General features: G+C 37.1%; 1 protein-coding gene and 1 long non-coding RNA gene across 4 annotated transcripts in view; one reads left to right on the top strand and one right to left on the bottom strand.

Moving 5' to 3' along the window:
* dlg5a (discs, large homolog 5a (Drosophila)) overlaps positions 1-23,968 on the top strand; it is a 104,809-nt gene that overhangs the window by 28,783 nt on the left and 52,058 nt on the right. The gene's annotated exons all lie outside the window — the stretch shown is intronic.
* LOC143421693 (uncharacterized) lies at positions 17,728-18,341 on the bottom strand. Its single transcript, XR_013101256.1, has 3 exons — positions 18,214-18,341; positions 17,994-18,097; positions 17,728-17,891 (listed from the first exon to the last, which is right to left on the bottom strand). It is a non-coding gene; the product is annotated as an uncharacterized LOC143421693 (long non-coding RNA).

Genomic DNA, 23,968 nt, shown 5'->3' with positions numbered 1-23,968 from the left:
TACACACCCATTATAAACTCTGAAACGGGTGAAAAAACATCATGAAACTTAAACTGGAACTGAAGAAAAAGTATAATAGATATTGAAAAGATAAATACAAGTTGAATAGTTGAATGTCTTGTCTTCGTTTTAAAGTTTGAATGGTGGCTCTATGTCAATGTATGTGGAAGTAGATACAGTTTAAAGAGGAGGAAGTTGAATGAGAATTTGAAGGGTCTCCCCATTGAAATACATTATAAATTTTTGTTGAAAAAAGTTGAATAAAATTAAAAATATAAATGTTAAAAATGAGAAAAATAGAAGCAATGTTGTCCAAAAGAATAGGAATCTAACGGTGTTTGAATGGTTTTTCTAAGTTGAACGGTTTTGAAGGAGTAGGCTTTCAAAAAACGTACGGAATAGATAATAATAAAATACTAGAAAGTGCATTTTCTGAAGAAACTGCAGTGTGAATGCTTGAATCTGAATGTATGGACTGAAATGAATTAATTGCTGAATTTTGAGTTAAAAATATTGAATGAGATTTAAAAAAAACGAATTTAACCTGAAAACAAAGGTGCTGAACTGCTAAAAGCTGAAGGTTACACAGAAGAAGAAGTTGGAAAAAAGCTGAAAATGTTTTAATTGTAAATTAGAAAAACCTAAGAAATGAGAAAAGAACATTTAGAGTCAGAAAACATCTGAAAGAATATTAAAAGGTCATATTCTTTGAATCACTGAATGACTAAAATGTGATCCCTCCACTTGGATCCACACAGTTTAAAAAGTTTACATCTCTGAGCTTTGAAAGACAAGATGTTGGAAAGAGAACAACGATGGCGACGTTTTGAGGATAAAATGATGGCTGTAACACTGTGGAGACAGCAGCAGTTGAAAGAGAAGTGTTTCAGATGAATCTTGGCAGAGTGAGAGAGAGAGCTCGTTAAGCAGGCAGGTGTGAGCCTGGTTGCTATAGTGACCGCACCCAATGGCTCCATACACACGGACACAGACATGCACCTCACTTTTGCTGCTTAAAATGAACAGAAAAGTCAGGCCGAAACAAATCGTTCCCATATGAAAAGTACAAGTCGTATTGACAAAATTCTTTCACCGTGAGCGACAGCAATGTCTAGTCTACTGAATTCTCAGTTTTCATGCCTGTGGAGTTTATTATATGGACGTGGTGACAGTGGAAAGACACCATGCTCTTCTGATTTTCAAACGAACCTTCTGAGCCATTTTAACATTAGAGTCTATGGAAGAGTTGGAGGGAGGAGGCTGTGCATTGGTGACATTTATGAAAGAACCATAACACCTAGTACAATAGTAAACACATTGGATGAAAGAGGACAGCCATGGCTACGTTTTGAGGGTAAAATGATGGCTTTAACACTGTGGACACAGCAGCAGTTGAAAGAGAAGTGTTTAAGATTAATTTTGGCAGAGTGGCAGAGAGAGCTCGTTAAGCAGGCAGGTGTGAGCCTGGTTGCTATAGTGACCGCACCCAATGGCTCCATACACACGCACACAGACATGCACCTCACTTTTGCTGCTTAAAATGAACAGAAAAGTCAGGCCGAAACAAATCATTCCCAAATGAAAAGTAAAAGTCGTATTGACAAAATTCTTTCACTGTGAGCGACAGCAATGTCTAGTCTACCAAATTCTCAGTTTTCATGTCTGTGGAGTTTATTATGTGGACGTGGTGACAGTGGAAAGACACCATGCTCTTCTGATTTTCAAACGAACCTTCTGAGCCATTTTAACATTAGAGTCTATGGAAGAGTTGGAGGGAGGAGGCTGTGCATTGGTGACATTTATGAAAGAACCATAACACCTAGTACAATAGTAAACACATTGGATGAAAGAGGACAGCCATGGCTACGTTTTGAGGGTAAAATCATACCTGTAGAGCAAACGCTGCGGACACAGCAGCAGTTTTAAAAAAGATTTTAAGATTAATTTTTTTGCTCCTCTCACTCTAGCAGTTGAGCTGCCTCACTCTAGCCCCAACATTCCGTCCCATACACACCCATTATAAACTCTGAAACGGGTGAAAAAACATCATGAAACTTAAACTGGAACTGAAGAAAAAGTATAATAGATATTGAAAAGATAAATACAAGTTGAATAGTTGAATGTCTTGTCTTCGTTTTAAAGTTTGAATGGTGGCTCTATGTCAATGTATGTGGAAGTAGTAAGAGTTTAAAAATGAGTAAGTTGAATGAGGATTTGAAGGGTCTCCCCATTGAAATACATGGGAAATTTTTGTTGAATAAAGTTGAATAAAATTAAAAATATAAATGTTAAAAATATGAAAAATAGAAGCAGTGTTGTCCAAAAGAATAGGAATCTAACGGTGTTTGAATGGTTTTTCTAAGTTGAACGGTTTTGAAGTTATAGGATTACAAAAAACGTACGGAATAGATAAAATATAATAATAATAATAACTAGAAAGTGCATTTTCTGAAGAAACTGCAGTGTGAATGCTTGAATCTGAATGTATGCATTGAAATGAAATAATTACTGAATTTAAGTTAAAAATCTTGAATGAGATTAAAAAAAAAACCCGAATTTAACCTGAAAACAAAAGTGCTGAACTGCTAAAAGCTGAAGGTTACACAGAAGAAGAAGTTGGAAAAAAGCTGAAAATGTTTTAATTGTAAATTAGAAAACCCTAAGAAATGAGAAAAGAACATTTAGAGTCAGAAAACATCTGAAAGAATATTAAAAGGTCATATTCTTTGAATCACTGAATGACTCAAATGTGATCCCTCCACTTTGATCCACACAGTTTAAAAAGTTTAAATGCCTGAGCTTTGAAAGATACGGTGTTGGAAAGAGAACAATAATGGCGACAATTTGAGGGTAAAATGATGGCTGTAACACTGTGGACACAGCAGCAGTTGAAAGAGAAGTGTTTAAGATGAATCTTGGTACAGTGGCAGGCAGAGCTCGTTAAGCAGGCAGGTGTGAGCCTGGTTGCTATAGTGACCGCACCCAATGGCTCCATACACACGTACACAGACATGCGCCTCACTTTTGCTGCTTAAAATGAACAGAAAAGTCAGGCCGAAACAAATCGTTCCCAAATGAAAAGTAAAAGTCGTATTGACAAAATTCTTTCACCGTGAGCGACAGCAGCTTCTAGTCTACTGAATTCTCAGTTTTCATGCCTGTGGAGTTTATTATATGGACGTGGTGACAGTGTAAAGACACCATGCTCTTCTGATTTTCAAACGAACCTTCTGAGCCATTTTAACATTAGAGTCTATGGAAGAGTTGGAGGGAGGAGGCTGTGCATTGGTGACATTTATGAAAGAACCATAACACCTAGGACAATAGTAAACACATTGGATGAAAGAGGACAGCCATGGCTACGTTTTGAGGGTAAAATCATACCTGTAGAGCAAACGCTGCGGACACAGCAGCAGTTTTAAAAAAGATTTTAAGATTAATTTTTTTGCTCCTCTCACTCTAGCAGTTGAGCTGCCTCACTCTAGCCCCAACATTCCGTCCCATACACACCCATTATAAACTCTGAAACGGGTGAAAAAACATCATGAAACTTAAACTGGAACTGAAGAAAAAGTATAATAGATATTGAAAAGATAAATACAAGTTGAATAGTTGAATGTCTTGTCTTCGTTTTAAAGTTTGAATGGTGGCTCTATGTCAATGTATGTGGAAGTAGTAAGAGTTTAAAAATGAATAAGTTGAATGAGAATTTGAAGGGTCTCCCCATTGAAATACATGGGAAATTTTGGGAAATTTTTTTTGAATAAAGTTGAATAAAATTAAAAATATAAATGTTAAAAATATGAAAAATAGAAGCAGTCATGTCCAAAAGAAGAGGAATCTAATGGTGTTTGAATGGTTTTTCTAAGTTGAACGGTTTTGAAGGAGTAGGAGTACAAAAAACGTACGGAATACAGAATAAAATATAATAATAATAATAAAGATTCGAATAACAATACTGTGAATGCTTTTCAAGCATTCACACTAACTAGAAAGTGCATTTTCTGAAGAAACTGCAGTGTGAATGCTTGAATCTGAATGTATGCACTGAAATGAATTAATTGCTGAATTTTGAGTTAAAAATATTGAATGAGATAAAAAACAAAAAACAAAAAAACAACCGAATTTAACCTGAAAACAAAGGTGCTGAACTGCTAAAAGCTGAAGGTTACACAGAAGAAGAAGTTGGAAAAAAACTGAAAATGTTTTAAATGTAAATTAGAAAACCCTAAGAAATGAGAAAAGAACATTTAGAGTCAGAAAACATCTGAATGAATATTAAAAGGTCATATTCTTTGAATCACTGAATGACTAAAATGTGATCCCTCCACTTTGATCCACACAGTTTAAAAAGTTTAAATGCCTGAGCTTTGAAAGATACGGTGTTGGAAAGAGAACAATAATGGCGACAATTTGAGGGTAAAATGATGGCTGTAACACTGTGGACACAGCAGCAGTTGAAAGAGAAGTGCTTAAGATGAATCTTGGTACAGTGGCAGGCAGAGCTCGTTAAGCAGGCAGGTGTGAGCCTGGTTGCTATAGTGACCGCACCCAATGGCTCCATACACACGTACACAGACATGCGCCTCACTTTTGCTGCTTAAAATGAACAGAAAAGTCAGGCCGAAACAAATCGCTCCCAAATGAAAAGTAAAAGTCGTATTGACAAAATTCTTTCACCGTGAGCGACAGCAATGTCTAGTCTACCTAATTCTCAGTTTTCATGCCTGTGGAGCTTATTATATGGACGTGGTGACAGTGGAAAGACACCATGCTCTTCTGATTTTCAAACGAACCTTCTGAGCCATTTTAACATTAGAGTCTATGGAAGAGTTGGAGGGAGGAGGCTGTGCATTGGTGACATTTATGAAAGAACCATAACACCTAGTACAATAGTAAACACATTGGATGAAAGAGGACAGCCATGGCTACGTTTTGAGGGTAAAATCATACCTGTAGAGCAAACGCTGCGGACACAGCAGCAGTTTTAAAAAAGATTTTAAGATTAATTTTTTTGCTCCTCTCACTCTAGCAGTTGAGCTGCCTCACTCTAGCCCCAACATTCCGTCCCATACACACCCATTATAAACTCTGAAACGGGTGAAAAAACATCATGAAACTTAAACTGGAACTGAAGAAAAAGTATAATAGATATTGAAAAGATAAATACAAGTTGAATAGTTGAATGTCTTGTCTTCGTTTTAAAGTTTGAATGGTGGCTCTATGTCAATGTATGTGGAAGTAGTAAGAGTTTAAAAATGAGTAAGTTGAATGAGGATTTGAAGGGTCTCCCCATTGAAATACATTATAAATTTTTGTTGAATAAAGTTGAATAAAATTAAAAATATAAATGTTAAAAATATGAAAAATAGAAGCAGTGTTGTCCAAAAGAATAGGAATCTAACGGTGTTTGAATGGTTTTTCTAAGTTGAACGGTTTTGAAGGAGTAGGCTTACAAAAAACGTACGGAAAAATAAAATATAACTAGAAAGTGCATTTTCTGAAGAAACTGCAGTGTGAATGCTTGAATCTGAATGTATGCACTGAAATGAATTAATTGCTGAATTTTGAGTTAAAAATATTGAATGAGATTAAAAAAAAACAAAAAAAAAAACGAATTTAACCTGAAAACAAAGGTGCTGAACTGCTAAAAGCTGAAGGTTACACAGAAGAAGGAGTTGGAAAAAAACTGAAAATGTTTTAAATGTAAATTAGAAAACCCTAAGAAATGAGAAAAGAACATTTAGAGTCAGAAAACATCTGAATGAATATTAAAAGGTCATATTCTTTGAATCACTGAATGACTCAAATGTGATCCCTCCACTTTGATCCACACAGTTTAAAAAGTTTAAATGCCTGAGCTTTGAAAGATACGGTGTTGGAAAGAGAACAATAATGGCGACAATTTGAGGGTAAAATGATGGCTGTAACACTGTGGACACAGCAGCAGTTGAAAGAGAAGTGCTTAAGATGAATCTTGGTACAGTGGCAGGCAGAGCTCGTTAAGCAGGCAGGTGTGAGCCTGGTTGCTATAGTGACCGCACCCAATGGCTCCATACACACGTACACAGACATGCACCTCACTTTTGCTGCTTAAAATGAACAGAAAAGTCAGGCCGAAACAAATCGTTCCCAAATGAAAAGTATAGGTCGTATTGACAAAATTCTTTCACCGTGAGTGACAGCAATGTCTAGTCTACTGAATTCTCAGTTTTCATGCCTGTGGAGTTTATTATATGGACGTGGTGACAGTGGAAAGACACCATGCTCTTCTGATTTTCAAACGAACCTTCTGAGCCATTTTAACATTAGAGTCTATGGAAGAGTTGGAGGGAGGAGGCTGTGCATTGGTGACATTTATGAAAGAACCATAACACCTAGTACAATAGTAAACACATTGGATGAAAGAGGACAGCCATGGCTACGTTTTGAGGGTAAAATCATACCTGTAGAGCAAACGCTGCGGACACAGCAGCAGTTTTAAAAAAGATTTTAAGATTAATTTTTTTGCTCCTCTCACTCTAGCAGTTGAGCTGTCTCACTCTAGCCCCAACATTCCGTCCCATACACACCCATTATAAACTCTGAAACGGGTGAAAAAACATCATGAAACTTAAACTGGAACTGAAGAAAAAGTATAATAGATATTGAAAAGATAAATACAAGTTGAATAGTTGAATGTCTTGTCTTCGTTTTAAAGTTTGAATGGTGGCTCTATGTCAATGTATGTGGAAGTAGTAAGAGTTTAAAAATGAATAAGTTGAATGAGAATTTTAAGGGTCTCCCCATTGAAATACATGGGAAATTTTGGGAAACTTTTGTTGAATAAAGTTGAATAAAATTAAAAATATAAATGTTAAAAATATGAAAAATAGAAGCAGTGTTGTCCAAAAGAATAGGAATCTAACGGTGTTTGAATGGTTTTTCTAAGTTGAACGGTTTTGAAGGAGTAGGATTACAAAAAACGTACGGAATAGATAAAATATAATAATAATAATAATAATAAAGATTCGAATAACAATACTGTGAATGCTTTTCAAGCATTCACACTAATAATAACTAGAAAGTGCATTTTCTGAAGAAACTGCAGTGTGAATGCTTGAATCTGAATGTATGGACTGAAATGAATTAATTGCTGAATTTTGAGTTAAAAATATTGAATGAGATTTAAAAAAAACAACAAAAAAAACCCGAATTTAACCTGAAAACAAAGGTGCTGAACTGCTAAAAGCTGAAGGTTACACAGAAGAAGAAGTTGGAAAAAAGCTGAAAATGTTTTAATTGTAAATTAGAAAAACCTAAGAAATGAGAAAAGAACATTTAGAGTCAGAAAACATCTGAAAGAATATTAAAAGGTCATATTCTTTGAATCACTGAATGACTAAAATGTGATCCCTCCACTTGGATCCACACAGTTTAAAAAGTTTACATCTCTGAGCTTTGAAAGACAAGATGTTGGAAAGAGAACAACGATGGCGACGTTTTGAGGGTAAAATGATGGCTGTAACACTGTGGAGACAGCAGCAGTTGAAAGAGAAGTGTTTCAGATGAATCTTGGTACAGTGGCTGGCAGAGCTCGTTAAGCAGGCAGGTGTGAGCCTGGTTGCTATAGTGACCGCACCCAATGGCTCCATACACACGTACACAGACATGCGCCTCACTTTTGCTGCTTAAAATGAACAGAAACGTCAGGCCGAAACAAATCGTTCCCAAATGAAAAGTATAGGTCGTATTGACGAAATTCTTTCACCGTGAGCGGCAGCAATGTCTAGTCTACTGAATTCTCAGTTTTCATGCCTGTGGAGTTTATTATATGGACGTGGTGACAGTGTAAAGACACCATGCTCTTCTGATTTTCAAACCAACCTTCTGAGACATTTTAACATTGGAGTCTATGGAAGAGTTGGAGGGAGGAGGCTGTGCATTGGTGACATTTATGAAAGAACCATAACACCTAGTACAATAGTAAACACATTGGATGAAAGAGGACAGCGATGGCTACGTTTTGAGGGTAAAATCATACCTGTAGAGCAAACGCTGCGGACACAGCAGCAGTTTTAAAAAAGATTTTAAGATTAATTTTTTTGCTCCTCTCACTCTAGCAGTTGAGCTGCCTCACTCTAGCCCCAACATTCCGTCCCATACACACCCATTATAAACTCTGAAACGGGTGAAAAAACATCATGAAACTTAAACTGGAACTGAAGAAAAAGTATAATAGATATTGAAAAGATAAATACAAGTTGAATAGTTGAATGTCTTGTCTTCGTTTTAAAGTTTGAATGGTGGCTCTATGTCAATGTATGTGGAAGTAGTAAGAGTTTAAAAATGAATAAGTTGAATGAGAATTTGAAGGGCCTCCCCATTGAAATACATGGGAAATTTTGGGAAATTTTTGTTGAATAAAGTTGAATAAAATTAAAAATATAAATGTTAAAAATGAGAAAAATAGAAGCAGTCATGTCCGAAAGATGAGGAATCTAACGGTGTTTGAATGGTTTTTCTAAGTTGAACGGTTTTGAAGGAGTAGGATTACAAAAAACGTACGGAATACAGAATAAAATATAATAATAATAATAAAGATTAGAAGAACAATACTGTGAATGCTTTTCAAGCATTCACACTAATAATAACTAGAAAGTGCATTTTCTGAAGAAACTGCAGTGTGAATGCTTGAATCTGAATGTATGCATTGAAATGAAATAATTACTGAATTTAAGTTAAAAATTTTGAATGAGATAAAAAAAAACAAACCCGAATTTAACCTGAAAACAAAAGTGCTGAACTGCTAAAAGCTGAAGGTTACACAGAAGAAGTTGGAAAAAAGCTGAAAATGTTTTAATTGTAAATTAGAAAAACCTAAGAAATGAGAAAAGAACATTTAGAGTCAGAAAACATCTGAAAGAATATTAAAAGGTCATATTCTTTGAATCACTGAATGACTAAAATGTGATCCCTCCACTTGGACCCACACAGTTTAAAAAGTTTACATCTCTGAGCTTTGAAAGACAAGATGTTGGAAAAAGAACAACGATGGCGACGTTTTGAGGGTAAAATGATGGCTGTAACACTGTGGACACAGCAGCAGTTGAAAGAGAAGTGCTTAAGATGAATCTTGGTACAGTGGCAGGCAGAGCTCATTAAGCAGGCAGGTGTGAGCCTGGTTGCTATAGTGACCGCACCCAATGGCTCCATACACACGGACACAGACATGCACGTCACTTTTGCTGCTTAAAATGAACAGAAAAGTCAGGCCGAAACAAATCGTTCCCAAATGAAAAGTAAAAGTCGTATTGACAAAATTCTTTCACCGTGAGCGACAGCAGCTTCTAGTCTACCTAATTCTCAGTTTTCATGTCTGTGGAGTTTATTATATGGACGTGGTGACAGTGGAAAGACACCATGCTCTTCTGATTTTCAAACGAACCTTCTGAGCCATTTTAACATTAGAGTCTATGGAAGAGTTGGAGGGAGGAGGCTGTGCATTGGTGACATTTATGAAAGAACCGTAACACCTAGTACAATAGTAAACACATTGGATGAAAGAGGACAGCGATGGCTACGTTTTGAGGGTAAAATCATACCTGTAGAGCAAACGCTGTGGACACAGCAGCAGTTTTAAAAAAGATTTTAAGATTAATTTTTTTGCTCCTCTCACTCTAGCAGTTGAGCTGCCTCACTCTAGCCCCAACATTCCGTCCCATACACACCCATTATAAACTCTGAAACGGGTGAAAAAACATCATGAAACTTAAACTGGAACTGAAGAAAAAGTATAATAGATATTGAAAAGATAAATACAAGTTGAATAGTTGAATGTCTTGTCTTCGTTTTAAAGTTTGAATGGTGGCTCTATGTCAATGTATGTGGAAGTAGTAAGAGTTTAAAAATGAGTAAGTTGAATGAGAATTTGAAGGGTCTCCCCATTGAAATACATGGGAAATTTTTGTTGAATAAAGTTGAATAAAATTAAAAATATAAATGTTAAAAATGAGAAAATTAGAAGCAGTCATGTCCAAAATAATAGGAATCTAACGATGTTTGAATGGTTTTTCTAAGTTGAACGGTTTTGAAGGAGTAGGCTTTGAAAAAACGTACGGAAAAATAAAATATAATAATAATAATAATAATAATAAAGATTAGAAGAACAATACTGTGAATGCTTTTCAAGCATTCACACTAATAAAGATTCGAATAACAATACTGTGAATGCTTTTCAAGCATTCACACTAACTAGAAAGTGCATTTTCTGAAGAAACTGCAGTGTGAATGCTTGAATCTGAATGTATGCATTGAAATGAAATAATTACTGAATTTAAGTTAAAAATTTTGAATGAGATAAAAAAAAAAACCCCGAATTTAACCTGAAAACAAAAGTGCTGAACTGCTAAAAGCTGAAGGTTACACAGAAGAAGAAGTTGGAAAAAAGCTGAAAATGTTTTAATTGTAAATTAGAAAACCCTAAGAAATGAGAAAAGAACCTTTAGAGTCAGAAAACATCTGAATGAATATTAAAAGGTCATATTCGTTGAATCACTGAATGACTAAAATGTGATCCCTCCACTTGGATCCACACAGTTTAAAAAGTTTACATCTCTGAGCTTTGAAAGACACGGTGTTGGAAAGAGAACAACGATGGCGACGTTTTGAGGGTAAAATGATGGCTTTAACACTGTGGAGACAGCAGCAGTTGAAAGAGAAGTGTTTAAGTTGAATCTTGGCAGAGTGAGAGAGAGAGCTCGTTAAGCAGGCAGGTGTGAGCCTGGTTGCTATAGTGACTGCACCCAAGGGCTCCATACACACGTACACAGACATGCGCCTCACTTTTGCTGCTTAAAATGAACAGAAAAGTCAGGCCGAAACAAATCGCTCCCAAATGAAAAGTAAAAGTCGTATTGACAAAATTCTTTCACCGTGAGCGACAGCAATGTCTAGTCTACCTAATTCTCAGTTTTCATGCCTGTGGAGCTTATTATATGGACGTGGTGACAGTGGAAAGACACCATGCTCTTCTGATTTTCAAACGAACCTTCTGAGCCATTTTAACATTAGAGTCTATGGAAGAGTTGGAGGGAGGAGGCTGTGCATTGGTGACATTTATGAAAGAACCATAACACCTAGGACAATAGTAAACACATTGGATGAAAGAGGACAGCCATGGCTACGTTTTGAGGGTAAAATGGCGGCTGTAGAGCAAACGCTGTGGACACAGCAGCAGTTTTAAAAAAGATTTTAAGATTAATTTTTTTGCTCCTCTCACTCTAGCAGTTGAGCTGTCTCACTCTAGCCCCAACATTCCGTCCCATACACACCCATTATAAACTCTGAAACGGGTGAAAAAACATCATGAAACTTAAACTGGAACTGAAGAAAAAGTATAATAGATATTGAAAAGATAAATACAAGTTGAATAGTTGAATGTCTTGTCTTCGTTTTAAAGTTTGAATGGTGGCTCTATGTCAATGTATGTGGAAGTAGTAAGAGTTTAAAAATGAGTAAGTTGAATGAGGATTTGAAGGGTCTCCCCATTGAAATACATTATAAATTTTTGTTGAATAAAGTTGAATAAAATTAAAAATATAAATGTTAAAAATATGAAAAATAGAAGCAGTGTTGTCCAAAAGAATAGGAATCTAACGGTGTTTGAATGGTTTTTCTAAGTTGAACGGTTTTGAAGGAGTAGGATTACAAAAAACGTACGGAATAGATAAAATATAATAATAATAATAACTAGAAAGTGCATTTTCTGAAGAAACTGCAGTGTGAATGCTTGAATCTGAATGTATGCACTGAAATGAATTAATTGCTGAATTTTAAGTTAAAAATGTTGAATGAGATGAAAAATACAGAAATTTGTACCCGGAAAAAAAAAGTGCTGAACTGCTAAAAGCTGAAAACCACACAGAAGAAGTTGGAAAATAGCTGAAAATGTTTTAAATGTAAATGAGAAAAATCTAAGAAATGAGAAAAGTAATTTAGACTAAAAACAAAAAAGAAAACATCTGAAGGAATATTAAAAGGTCATATTCTTTGAATCACTGAATGACTCAAATGTGATCCCTCCACTTTGATCCACACAGTTTAAAAAGTTTAAATGTCTGAGCTTTGAAAGACACAGTGTTGGGAAGAGAACAATGATGGTGACGTTTTGAGGGTAAAATGATGGCTTTAACACTGTGGACACAGCAGCAGTTGAAAGAGAAGTGTTTAAGATGAATCTTGGCACAGAGTAAGAGAGAGCTCGTTAAGCAGGCAGGTGTGAGCCTGGTTGCTATAGTGACTGCACCCAATGGCTCCATACACACGTACACAGACATGCGCCTCACTTTTGCTGCTTAAAATGAACAGAAACGTCAGGCCGAAACAAATCGTTCCCAAATGAAAAGTATAGGTCGTATTGACGAAATTCTTTCACCGTGAGCGGCAGCAATGTCTAGTCTACTGAATTCTCAGTTTTCATGCCTGTGGAGTTTATTATATGGACGTGGTGACAGTGTAAAGACACCATGCTCTTCTGATTTTCAAACCAACCTTCTGAGACATTTTAACATTGGAGTCTATGGAAGAGTTGGAGGGAGGAGGCTGTGCATTGGTGACATTTATGAAAGAACCATAACACCTAGTACAATAGTAAACACATTGGATGAAAGAGGACAGCGATGGCTACGTTTTGAGGGTAAAATCATACCTGTAGAGCAAACGCTGTGGACACAGCAGCAGTTTTAAAAAAGATTTTAAGATTAATTTTTTTGCTCCTCTCACTCTAGCAGTTGAGCTGCCTCACTCTAGCCCCAACATTCCGTCCCATACACACCCATTATAAACTCTGAAACGGGTGAAAAAACATCATGAAACTTAAACTGGAACTGAAGAAAAAGTATAATAGATATTGAAAAGATAAATACAAGTTGAATAGTTGAATGTCTTGTCTTCGTTTTAAAGTTTGAATGGTGGCTCTATGTCAATGTATGTGGAAGTAGTAAGAGTTTAAAAATGAATAAGTTGAATGAGAATTTTAAGGGTCTCCCCATTGAAATACATGGGAAATTTTGGGAAATTTTTGTTGAATAAAGTTGAATAAAATTAAAAATATAAATGTTAAAAATATGAAAAATAGAAGCAGTGTTGTCCAAAAGAATAGGAATCTAACGGTGTTTGAATGGTTTTTCTAAGTTGAACGGTTTTGAAGGAGTAGGATTACAAAAAACGTACGGAATAGATAAAATATAATAATAACTAGAAAGTGCATTTTCTGAAGAAACTGCAGTGTGAATGCTTGAATCTGAATGTATGCATTGAAATGAAATAATTACTGAATTTAAGTTAAAAATTTTGAATGAGATAAAAAAAAAAAACCCCGAATTTAACCTGAAAACAAAAGTGCTGAACTGCTAAAAGCTGAAGGTTACACAGAAGAAGAAGTTGGAAAAAAGCTGAAAATGTTTTAATTGTAAATTAGAAAAACCTAAGAAATGAGAAAAGAACATTTAGAGTCAGAAAACATCTGAAAGAATATTAAAAGGTCATATTCTTTGAATCACTGAATGACTAAAATGTGATCCCTCCACTTGGACCCACACAGTTTAAAAAGTTTACATCTCTGAGCTTTGAAAGACAAGATGTTGGAAAAAGAACAACGATGGCGACGTTTTGAGGGTAAAATGATGGCTTTAACACTGTGGACACAGCAGCAGTTGAAAGAGAAGTGTTTAAGATGAATCTTGGCAGAGTGGCAGGCAGAGCTCGTTAAGCAGGCAGGTGTGAGCCTGGTTGCTATAGTGACCGCACCCAATGGCTCCATACACACGGACACAGACATGCACCTCACTTTTGCTGCTTAAAATGAACAGAAAAGTCAGGCCGAAACAAATCGTTCCCAAATGAAAAGTAAAAGTCGTATTGACAAAATTCTTTCACTGTGAGCGACAGCAATGTCTAGTCTACCAAATTCTCAGTTTTCATGTCTGTGGAGTTTATTATATGGACGTGGTGACAGTGTAAAGACACCATGCTCTTCTGATTTTCAAACGAACCTTCTGAGCCATTTTAACATTAGAGTCTATGGAAGAGTTGGAGGGAGGAGGCTGTGCATTGGTGACATTTATGAAAGAACCATAACACCTAGGACAATAGTAAACACATTGGATGAAAGAGGACAGCCATGGCTACGTTTTGAGGGTAAAATCATACCTGTAGAGCAAACGCTGCGGACACAGCAGCAGTTTTAAAAAATATTTTAAGATTAATTTTTTTGCTCCTCTCACTCTAGCAGTTGAGCTGTCTCACTCTAGCCCCAACATTCCGTCCCATACACACCCATTATAAACTCTGAAACGGGTGAAAAAACATCATGAAACTTAAACTGGAACTGAAGAAAAAGTATAATAGATATTGAAAAGATAAATACAAGTTGAATAGTTGAATGTCTTGTCTTCGTTTTAAAGTTTGAATGGTGGCTCTATGTCAATGTATGTGGAAGTAGATACAGTTTAAAGAGGAGGAAGTTGAATGAGAATTTGAAGGGTCTCCCCATTGAAATACATTATAAATTTTTGTTGAAAAAAGTTGAATAAAATTAAAAATATAAATGTTAAAAATGAGAAAAAATAGAAGCAATGTTGTCCAAAAGAATAGGAATCTAACGGTGTTTGAATGGTTTTTCTAAGTTGAACGGTTTTGAAGGAGTAGGCTTTCAAAAAACGTACGGAATAGATAATAATAATAATAAAATATAATAATAAAGATTACAACAACAATACTGTGAATGCTTTTCAAGCATTCACACTAACTAGAAAGTGCATTTTCTGAAGAAACTGCAGTGTGAATGCTTGAATCTGAATGTATGCACTGAAATGAATTAATTACTGAATTTTGAGTTAAAAATATTGAATGAGATAAAAAAAAAAAACCCGAATTTAACCTGAAAACAAAAGTGCTGAACTGCTAAAAGCTGAAGGTTACACAGAAGAAGAAGTTGGAAAAAAGCTGAAAATGTTTTAATTGTAAATTAGAAAACCCTAAGAAATGAGAAAAGAACATTTAGAGTCAGAAAACATCTGAATGAATATTAAAAGGTCATATTCTTTGAATCACTGAATGACTCAAATGTGATCCCTCCACTTTGATCCACACAGTTTAAAAAGTTTAAATGCCTGAGCTTTGAAAGACACGGTGTTGGAAAGAGAACAATAATGGCGACAATTTGAGGGTAAAATGATGGCTGTAACGCTGTGGACACAGCAGCAGTTGAAAGAGAAGTGTTTAAGATGAATCTTGGCAGAGTGGCAGGCAGAGCTCGTTAAGCAGGCAGGTGTGAGCCTGGTTGCTATAGTGACCGCACCCAATGGCTCCATACACACGTACACAGACATGCGCCTCACTTTTGCTGCTTAAAATGAACAGAAAAGTCAGGCCGAAACAAATCGCTCCCAAATGAAAAGTATAGGTCGTATTGACGAAATTCTTTCACCGTGAGCGGCAGCAATGTCCAGTCTACCTAATTCTCAGTTTTCATGCCTGTGGAGTTTATTATATGGACGTGGTGACAGTGTAAAAACACCATGCTCTTCTGATTTTCAAACGAACCTTCTGAGAAAGTTTAACATTAGAGTCTATGGAAGAGTTGGAGGGAGGAGGCTGTGCATTGGTGACATTTACGAAAGAACCATAACACCTAGGACAATAGTAAACACATTGGATGAAAGAGGACAGCGATGGCTACGTTTTGAGGGTAAAATCATACCTGTAGAGCAAACGCTGCGGACACAGCAGCAGTTTTAAAAAAGATTTTAAGATTAATTTTTTTGCTCCTCTCACTCTAGCAGTTGCGCTGCCTCACTCTAGCCCCAACATTCCGTCCCATACACACCCATTATAAACTCTGAAACGGGTGAAAAAACATCATGAAACTTAAACTGGAACTGAAGAAAAAGTATAATAGATATTGAAAAGATAAATACAAGTTGAATAGTTGAATGTCTTGTCTTCGTTTTAAAGTTTGAATGGTGGCTCTATGTCAATGTATGTGGAAGTAGTAAGAGTTTAAAAATGAGTAAATTGAATGAGAATTTGAAGGGTCTCCCCATTGAAATACATGGGAAATTTTTGTTGAATAAAGTTGAATAAAATTAAAAATATAAATGTTAAAAATGAGAAAAATAGAAGCACACCATTCCAAAAGAAGAGGAATCTAATGGTGTTTGAATGGTTTTTCTAAGTTGAACGGTTTTGAAGGAGATAGTCGGCGAAAAACGTACGGAATAGGAAAAAATAATAATAACTAGAAAGTGCATTTTCTGAAGAAACTGCAGTGTGAATGCTTGAATCTGAATGTATGCACTGAAATGAATTAATTGCTGAATGTTAAGTTAAAAAAAAAATTCTGAACGAGCTGGAAAATACAGAATTTTTAACCTGAAAACAAAAGTGCAGAACTTTTGGAAGCTGATGTTCACACAGAAGAAGTTGGAAAAAAGCTAAACATGTTTAAAATGTAAATAATAAAATGATGAGTAATGACAAAAGAAAATTTAGAGTCAGAAAACCTCTGAATGAATATTAAACGTTCAAATTCTTCTAACTGAAATGAACTTAAAAGATGAACAAAAATTCTGGAGAAAATACAAACTTTAATATACAGCATAATGTTTTTCAGACATGTACACATGTGTATATCATGTTTAATAGTATTACATACATCAATTTGTTTTGTATGTCATAGAAAATAACATAAAAATCTTAAGTCATATTTTAGAGCTTCTTTCTGAAAAGGGCTAGTAGAATAAATAAAAATAACTAAATTAAATAACTAATGAAATACATGAAAATTCAACTTTTAAAACCACAATCCTGAACCTTTAAATTGTGTTGGTTTCTTAGAACATGGCTGAACAGCTGTTTCTATCGGTCTACTTAATCTGTCTACACATCTTTTTATTACTCATTCTTCTTTATGTTTTAATGTAAACAGAGTCCACACAGTGGTAAAAGAGAACTGTATAGAGAATTTTGAGTAAACTCAAATGAAAGCGTAAGGTGGTGACACAGTTTAACACATGCAAATAATCAAATAAGCACATTAGTCCTTTTTGTGAACATGGATAAATAAGGATCAATAGTTTACAGCATTGTTCAGCCATGCCACTAAATGCTTTTTTACACATTGTTTTAACCTGGGCTCAGACACAAAGTCCCAAATTTAGTTAGTCCCTGACTTTGAGTTGTGGTTATGACTAATTATTATACACGAGGCTTTATCTATCTGAACTCTAAGGACACAAATATGAAAAACCTATACTTACCAGCTGATACTCCACACTACACACTAGGTGTGCCATGTGACCTGAAACTTTGGTACAAACTCATCATAATCATTCTGTTAACACTGTTTTTTAACACTGTTTGTGTTGCTGTTCAGCAGTTTAAAATGTTTTAGATTGGATTACATGGAATGAATTAGAATTTTCTTGGGGGGTTTTGTGTGTGTTTTGTTCTTAGCAGATTTTTTCATCCATAAAGTTGAATTCCAGTTACCACATTTCTGGTCATATGACATCCCGAGTGCCCACTTAAAAAAAATCCCCACAGTTAATTCAACATTAAAACAAAATAAAAATATGTTAAATAAATAAAGGTTTGCTCTGTGATGAAATACTAAATAAGCATACATTGTACAGAGCACTAACAATGAAAACAATCCTTTAGCCTGTTGATCAGAGAGAGGCCGTCATTATGTCCATTTAAAACCTGTAATCACAGAGCACAACGTTTCTGTGAAACTATAAAGTCCCATATGATCCTCATCATGTCCAGTGACTTCAGAGTGGATCCTCCCTGTCATCCGGCCAGTGTTTGATGTGTGGCAAGCAGCACAGAAGCAGGATAGCTGAGGACTTTAAAAGAAGAGCAGAAAACAGGAATATGTAGTTGTAAATGTAAATATCAGTGATACTTGTCTTGTCAAAGGGAATAAAATAATGAAAATGTTAACTTACACACTCATTTAGGGAGGATCTTGACACTGCACAGAGGAGGCACAGTCAGTCTGACAATGATGGTGATCTCCAGGGATGTTTTCCTGCAGCAACATTCCTGCCAACTGGCCGTATGATCCAGAGTAGTTGGTTTGTAATGAACAGAAAGGTGTATATGTTAGGTAGTGTGCACTCAGAGCTGGTCCTAAGAAACAAACACATCCTGTAATAAACTGAATACCTGTAGTAGTGCTGCTGCAAATATAAAGCCCTTCTATCATGAGTGGTTTCAAAGAAGGTGTTTTGGAGGCTCAGTCACAGAAACTGTGCAGTCTGTTCAGTCCTGAGTGTCGCAGCTCTGAAGGGGATGGATCACAGAGGGAAACACCTGAGTACAGACATTACAATACACTCTAACACTCCTAAGGTCAAGTGAAAACACAATTTAAACACTTTACAAAGAATGAATACATGTTTTCATGGAAATTATGTCATTAACCCTTTTTGTTGTGAGTAAATCTCACCGACTGCTTGTGGGACAAGCTAGAAGGAGGACTTATCACAGAATCTCTCCTGTGCTCCAGATGTGAAGTCTCACGCTCTGATCGTACGGCGATGAAGATGGTGATGATGAAGTTTCTCTGATCTGTGGCATTACAGTTTCTGGCTGCTATGTGCTTCACATTGTTGGATTTTACATGTGAAGCTTGGAGAAGACACAGGAGGACTGTGTCTTGCTTAAAAAAAAAAAAGAAAAAAAAAGGAAACCTAACAGGAAAGGAACCCCCCCCCCCCCCCCTCAACTCCCACCGTACCCTCCCCCCCCCTCCCACTCAACTCCCCAACCTCACACCATCAAATGTCTATACAAATGTAGGGTATCAGCTGGTAACAGAAAGCAAGTGCTACATATGTACTACATATGTAACACTGCTGAAACATTTCTGGCCAGAAATGTGCAGTTATCAACCCAGACCCACCCTGATGATTGCACTGGCCAGAAACATGATAAAAGCTCATAAAAATTTATGTTTCATAGAAAAATTTGTCCAAAAATATAATCGTATACTTTTGAAAAAGTTTAAAGTTTATAACAAACCAAAATAATAACATTTTTGTAAATAGTATTTCAAAATAGAGGCACACATAAAGTGGCTTAACTGTCATTATTGCTGTAATTAGGTTTGTTTGTTTGTTTGTTTGTTTGTTTGTTTGTTTGTTTGTTTGTTTGTTTGTTTGTTTGTTTGTTTAAAAAGCAACCTTTAGTCATTATTGTTCTCTCAGAAACAATGAAGAAGCTGTTGAACATTTATGTGTTGTGTAGGCAATCCTCTGGTCCACCCTCCCTCCCTCCCAGCCACAGTGAGACTGGGGCAGCCTGGCAGGATGTTGAAGCCTGGCTGCAGAGAGGATATGCCTACACTATTCATTTTAAACTGCTATATTTGATTTTTCTAACATTTATAGGTTACTGTTAGTGAATTTTAGATTTTCTGTGATAAATAAAATTGTCATCTTTTACTGATATCATTACTTAATTCATGTAATTGTATTTTATGTAAACAATTCAACCATTATACTGCAATGCAGAGCGTCAACTTTTAAATATCGCTCTACTTTCTTAAGTCATTCAAAAATATAGAAATTACTTACTGTATTCAAAGATCTAGATCATGAATCATCACAGGACAATACACAGTATACTGGGTCATGGTAACTATGGTATGTCTTCATGACTCCAGAATGGAGACATCGATCTGGCTGAGAAATGAAAATAAGGTCAAGCAGTGTGTTCTTCTCTGTGGTAGGGGCAGTGATGACCTGTGCGTATCCCCTAGACTCAAACAACTCCATGATTGGTTTGTTTGCACTGGATAAAACATTCTCATTAAAATCACCACAAACTATGATGGGATGACAGTCCATGATCTCCAATGAGTCTAATAGGCTTACCAGGTTTTTCAGGAATGGCCTCAGAGTGTAGTCTGGAGGTCTGTATACAACTGCAATCAGAGCACTGACTGGTGCTTCAACCTTTAAAGCCAGAAATTCAAGGTCAGTTACATTATGGATGTACTGTTTTTCATGCACTTGAATGTCACTTTTCACATAAACAGCAACTCCACCACCACTTCTGTTTGCCATCTGGGGAAAGTTTGTGTAGGACAGGTGTCTGTTGCGTTTGAACAAATTGTAATTTTCCAAGTGGAGACTCTCTGCGACAAAAGAGCCCCGCAGGTGTGTTTCTGTTAGGCACAAAACATCTGCTAGACACAATTCATGGTGACTTTTGATGTCATTAATGTGAGCTGGCAGTCCCTCTGTATTATGATGAACAATGGTGAAAACCTCTGACCTGCTGAGGGTTTGTCTCACGTGTAGAAGAGGCATCATGTCATCAAGGTTGGCTTGTCTCATGTTCTCAAGTGCTGCAGTGATTTCTGGGTTGGTGAATATTTTTTTCTCCTCCATATCAAGAAGATACAGTCCACTGAGAGACGTCACTCTACTGACAGCTACGTAGGCCATGCCGGGCTCAAAAATGCTCTTAAGAGAGACAACAGCTGATGTAGTTGTCATACCCTGTACCTTATGTATTGTACATGCAAAGGCCAGCTTCACTGGGAACTGTCTTCGTACCACTCCTTTCTGCTTCAGATTCTCCTCTGCTCTCTCAATGTACACCATGTCGTCTGCTGGTGTGCGGTTATTCTTTCCAGATGTCTCATTATCCATTTTAAGTCCAAGCTTGATGATGTGTTGGTCGTTTTCAGAGTGAACTACTCTAAGTAGTTTTCCAAAAGCTCCATTAACCAAACCATTTTGTATGTCAATGTTTCTGGTGAGCATGACACGAGCTCCTTCTGCAACTTTCAGTGTGTCTGGTAACTCGTTTTTACCTCCTTTCAACGGTCTGTCTTGAAGTGCCATTCTGCCAGTTCTAGGATCTTTTCTATAATCATCTGCATGGATGTCAATGATATGAGTGTGGAGCAGAGCCAGTGTTGAAGAGTTGTGTGCATCCACTTCTTTATTAGTTGCAAAAATGTGCAATGCATCAGTCGGACAATGGGCTGGTTCAGTTATGGCCTGTAACAACAAATCTCTATCTGCTTCGCAAAGCTCATCCAACTTTCCTTTTACACGAATTCTGTTCAGCATCTCAGCAAAGACAACATCATCTTTCTGACGCATAATCTCAGTCAGAGTGATCATCTGAAAATGCTCCCGCCACAGGTCGATCTCGGACGGGTCGTGCACACAGAGAGGTTTAGACTGTCGCACTGGGGGTAGCTGATAGAAGTCTCCGACAGCAATGACTGACATGCCTCCAAAGGGTCTCCGAGTCCCTTTGATCTGTTTGAGTCTTGCATCTACATATGCAAAGAGATGTCTTGACACCATAGACACTTCGTCAATGACGATTATTTCAGCATTCAAAAGTTCTGATCTGACTTCATCCAGCTGATTGCCAAGTCCCTGAATGGGAGGTTTTAAGCTTCTAGGCAGCTTGAGAAGAGAATGCAGTGTTGTTCCAGAAATGTTAAAAGCTGCAGTCCCAGTGAAAGCAGTTAACAGGACAGTGGGTTTTGATATGTCAACGTCGTCTGCATATCTGGGCACTTTGCTCAGTATCTTAGATGCTTCTGAGTAGATGCATTTGATAAGATGTGATTTTCCTGTTCCAGCACCACCATTAATATAAAAGAAAAACTGCTCTGGATTTAGAGCACAGACTCTTTTAATGCACCAGTCTCTAACTGCATAAAATATGCAGGCTTGCTTCTTGTTCAGATTCTGAAACATCTGACGTAACAATGTGGGATCAATAGTAGGGGGTTCCCTGATGGCTCTGACTTCTGTTGAAGCATCAGCCTGACGGCTGTAGTCGGGCACATCTTCCTGTTCATTTTCATTGTCTCGCTCTCTTTCTTGTTCAACAAGTGGCAACCTTACGAGATCTGATTCAGGTGCCAGATTACACCATTCGTCAGTCACACCTCTGTTCTGCTCATATTCCTCAACAGCGCTCTCGATCTCCTCACTGTTTTTCTCATATTTTTCTCTGTTTCTTTTGACAATGTGTTGCACGTACTCAAGACGGTCAGTACCTGGCAGCTGTACACAGCCAGCACCATAGAAAGCCTGATAGGTTGGCAACGATGGTGTTTTCAGTTCGTGGTCTGAACGATGAGGAAGGTACAGTTTAAGCAGTCTTCCGTAATATTGCTCTGGATGTTTTTCTTGTGAGCAGCGGTGAAATCTGATGATAGCAGGCTTATTGTTTTTGCGCCTTTGCACAAACCCCATCTCATTGAGAAGGGGCAAAACATCTTTACCTTTTTTCTGTTGGCCATAGACAATCCTGCAAGTAGCAGCAAAGTCTGCCATGCACATCTCCTCATACTCTGGTGTTTCAGGTCTGGCTTTGTATTTGTCATTCAAAGATGTCATCCAAACATTGGAAGACTCAGGTGTTGTGTTGTCCAGAACTGACAGGGGACGACTCATTTTCACAGGATTATCATCAGTTGGTATGAATATTACAGCACGTGAACATTGCTTCATGTGAAGACCACATGCACGAGCAACACACTCCTGTGCACTGATCTCTCGCTTCTTTGAATATGCCTGCATGACGGCTCTCATTTCATCGCACTCATTTACACTGTCCTTATTGGAGTTCTCAATGACAGTTTTCAGGTACTCAGATAGCCCGCCCTCTTTTTTTGATATATATTTCATTAAATAATTTGCAGCGCCGAAAGCATCTAAAACAAAGCTTATGTCGATATTACTGTTCCAGGCTTCAAGCAGATGTGGATTATAGCCATTTATCCAAGAGTCTTTTGGATCACGCTTTAGTATGATCGTACTCCTCATGTTCATTTTATTCAGGTATCTCTGATATTCTGCATGTGTCAACTTGCATCTTTCCAAGAGCTGCTCTAAACTCATGGAAGCAGTTTCAGGTTCATTCAGCAGCTGGTTCAGTGGTCTGAGCTTGTTCTTTGCCGTTTCTACTTCCAGTGCATCATCCTCACTGGGTCTTGTGATCATTGTCTCATTGCAGGGTGGTTTGGGAAAACCAAAACGGCACCCGGAGCTTAAACTCCTAAAGCACGTCTTTGTGTGGTTCTTACTGTGTTTTTGCACTTCTGTTACTTTTTTGTACAGTTCGGGTTGTTTATGTGGATCAGGCAGCTGAGCTGTGATGTATTTGTTTATAAAATCAACAACAGTTTGCTCATCATCCTCCTCAAACACAGGAGCACCTTCTACCCACAGGAGACAGTGTATGTGTGGGCTTCCTCTGTGCTGAAACTCAACTCTGTAAAAGTAGTCAATGACTTTGCCAAGTGGCTCTGCGGGAGATAAGAGTAAATCTCTGAATAATGCTTCAACTCTCTTGTCAAACATGCGCATTGTTGTGACAGGATTGCTTCTCAGGATGTCACACTTTGCTGACCAGTCGAGTCCTTCAAAATTCACTTGTTCACCTTGCTGCCTTGTTATTGCCTCGATCACTTCAGGCCAGCGCATTTCAGCAGCTGAAAATGTGCAAAAGAACGTGGGAGTTCCCAACTGTCTGATCATGGCAAAAAGATCTCTTGTTGTTTTCTCCCAATAGGCTGGGGTTCCTCTCAGAGGCTGCATGAATCTCACTGCATCTTTATTTCGCACCAGTTTCTCCACCTCATGTTTATCTTGTAACATGCCTGAGGTTATTTTTCTACCATCTCTGGTCAGAGGCTTTGCCTTCCTTAACTGTACTGTCATGCTGGATGTAGCCAAGTGTATTTCAGTCACAAACTGTGCAAAGAACAAATAGTTTGTGTCTTTGGCAAAACGATCATCAATGCAGAAAAGTCTTGATTTGAAATACCCACTGGGGGATACTTTGATCAGCCTTCTTTCATCAAGTGTGTTTTGGCCTGTAGGAAACTGCACAGGGAAGGCCATGGCCTCCAGTTTAGGTGTTTTGAAAAAACTTA

The sequence above is a fragment of the Maylandia zebra genome, linkage group LG13, assembly GCF_041146795.1.
Source record: "Maylandia zebra isolate NMK-2024a linkage group LG13, Mzebra_GT3a, whole genome shotgun sequence".
Lineage (NCBI taxonomy): Eukaryota > Metazoa > Chordata > Actinopteri > Cichliformes > Cichlidae > Maylandia > Maylandia zebra.
Note: the sequence above shows the minus strand (reverse complement) of the source record. Positions and strands in the feature narration are given on the sequence as shown.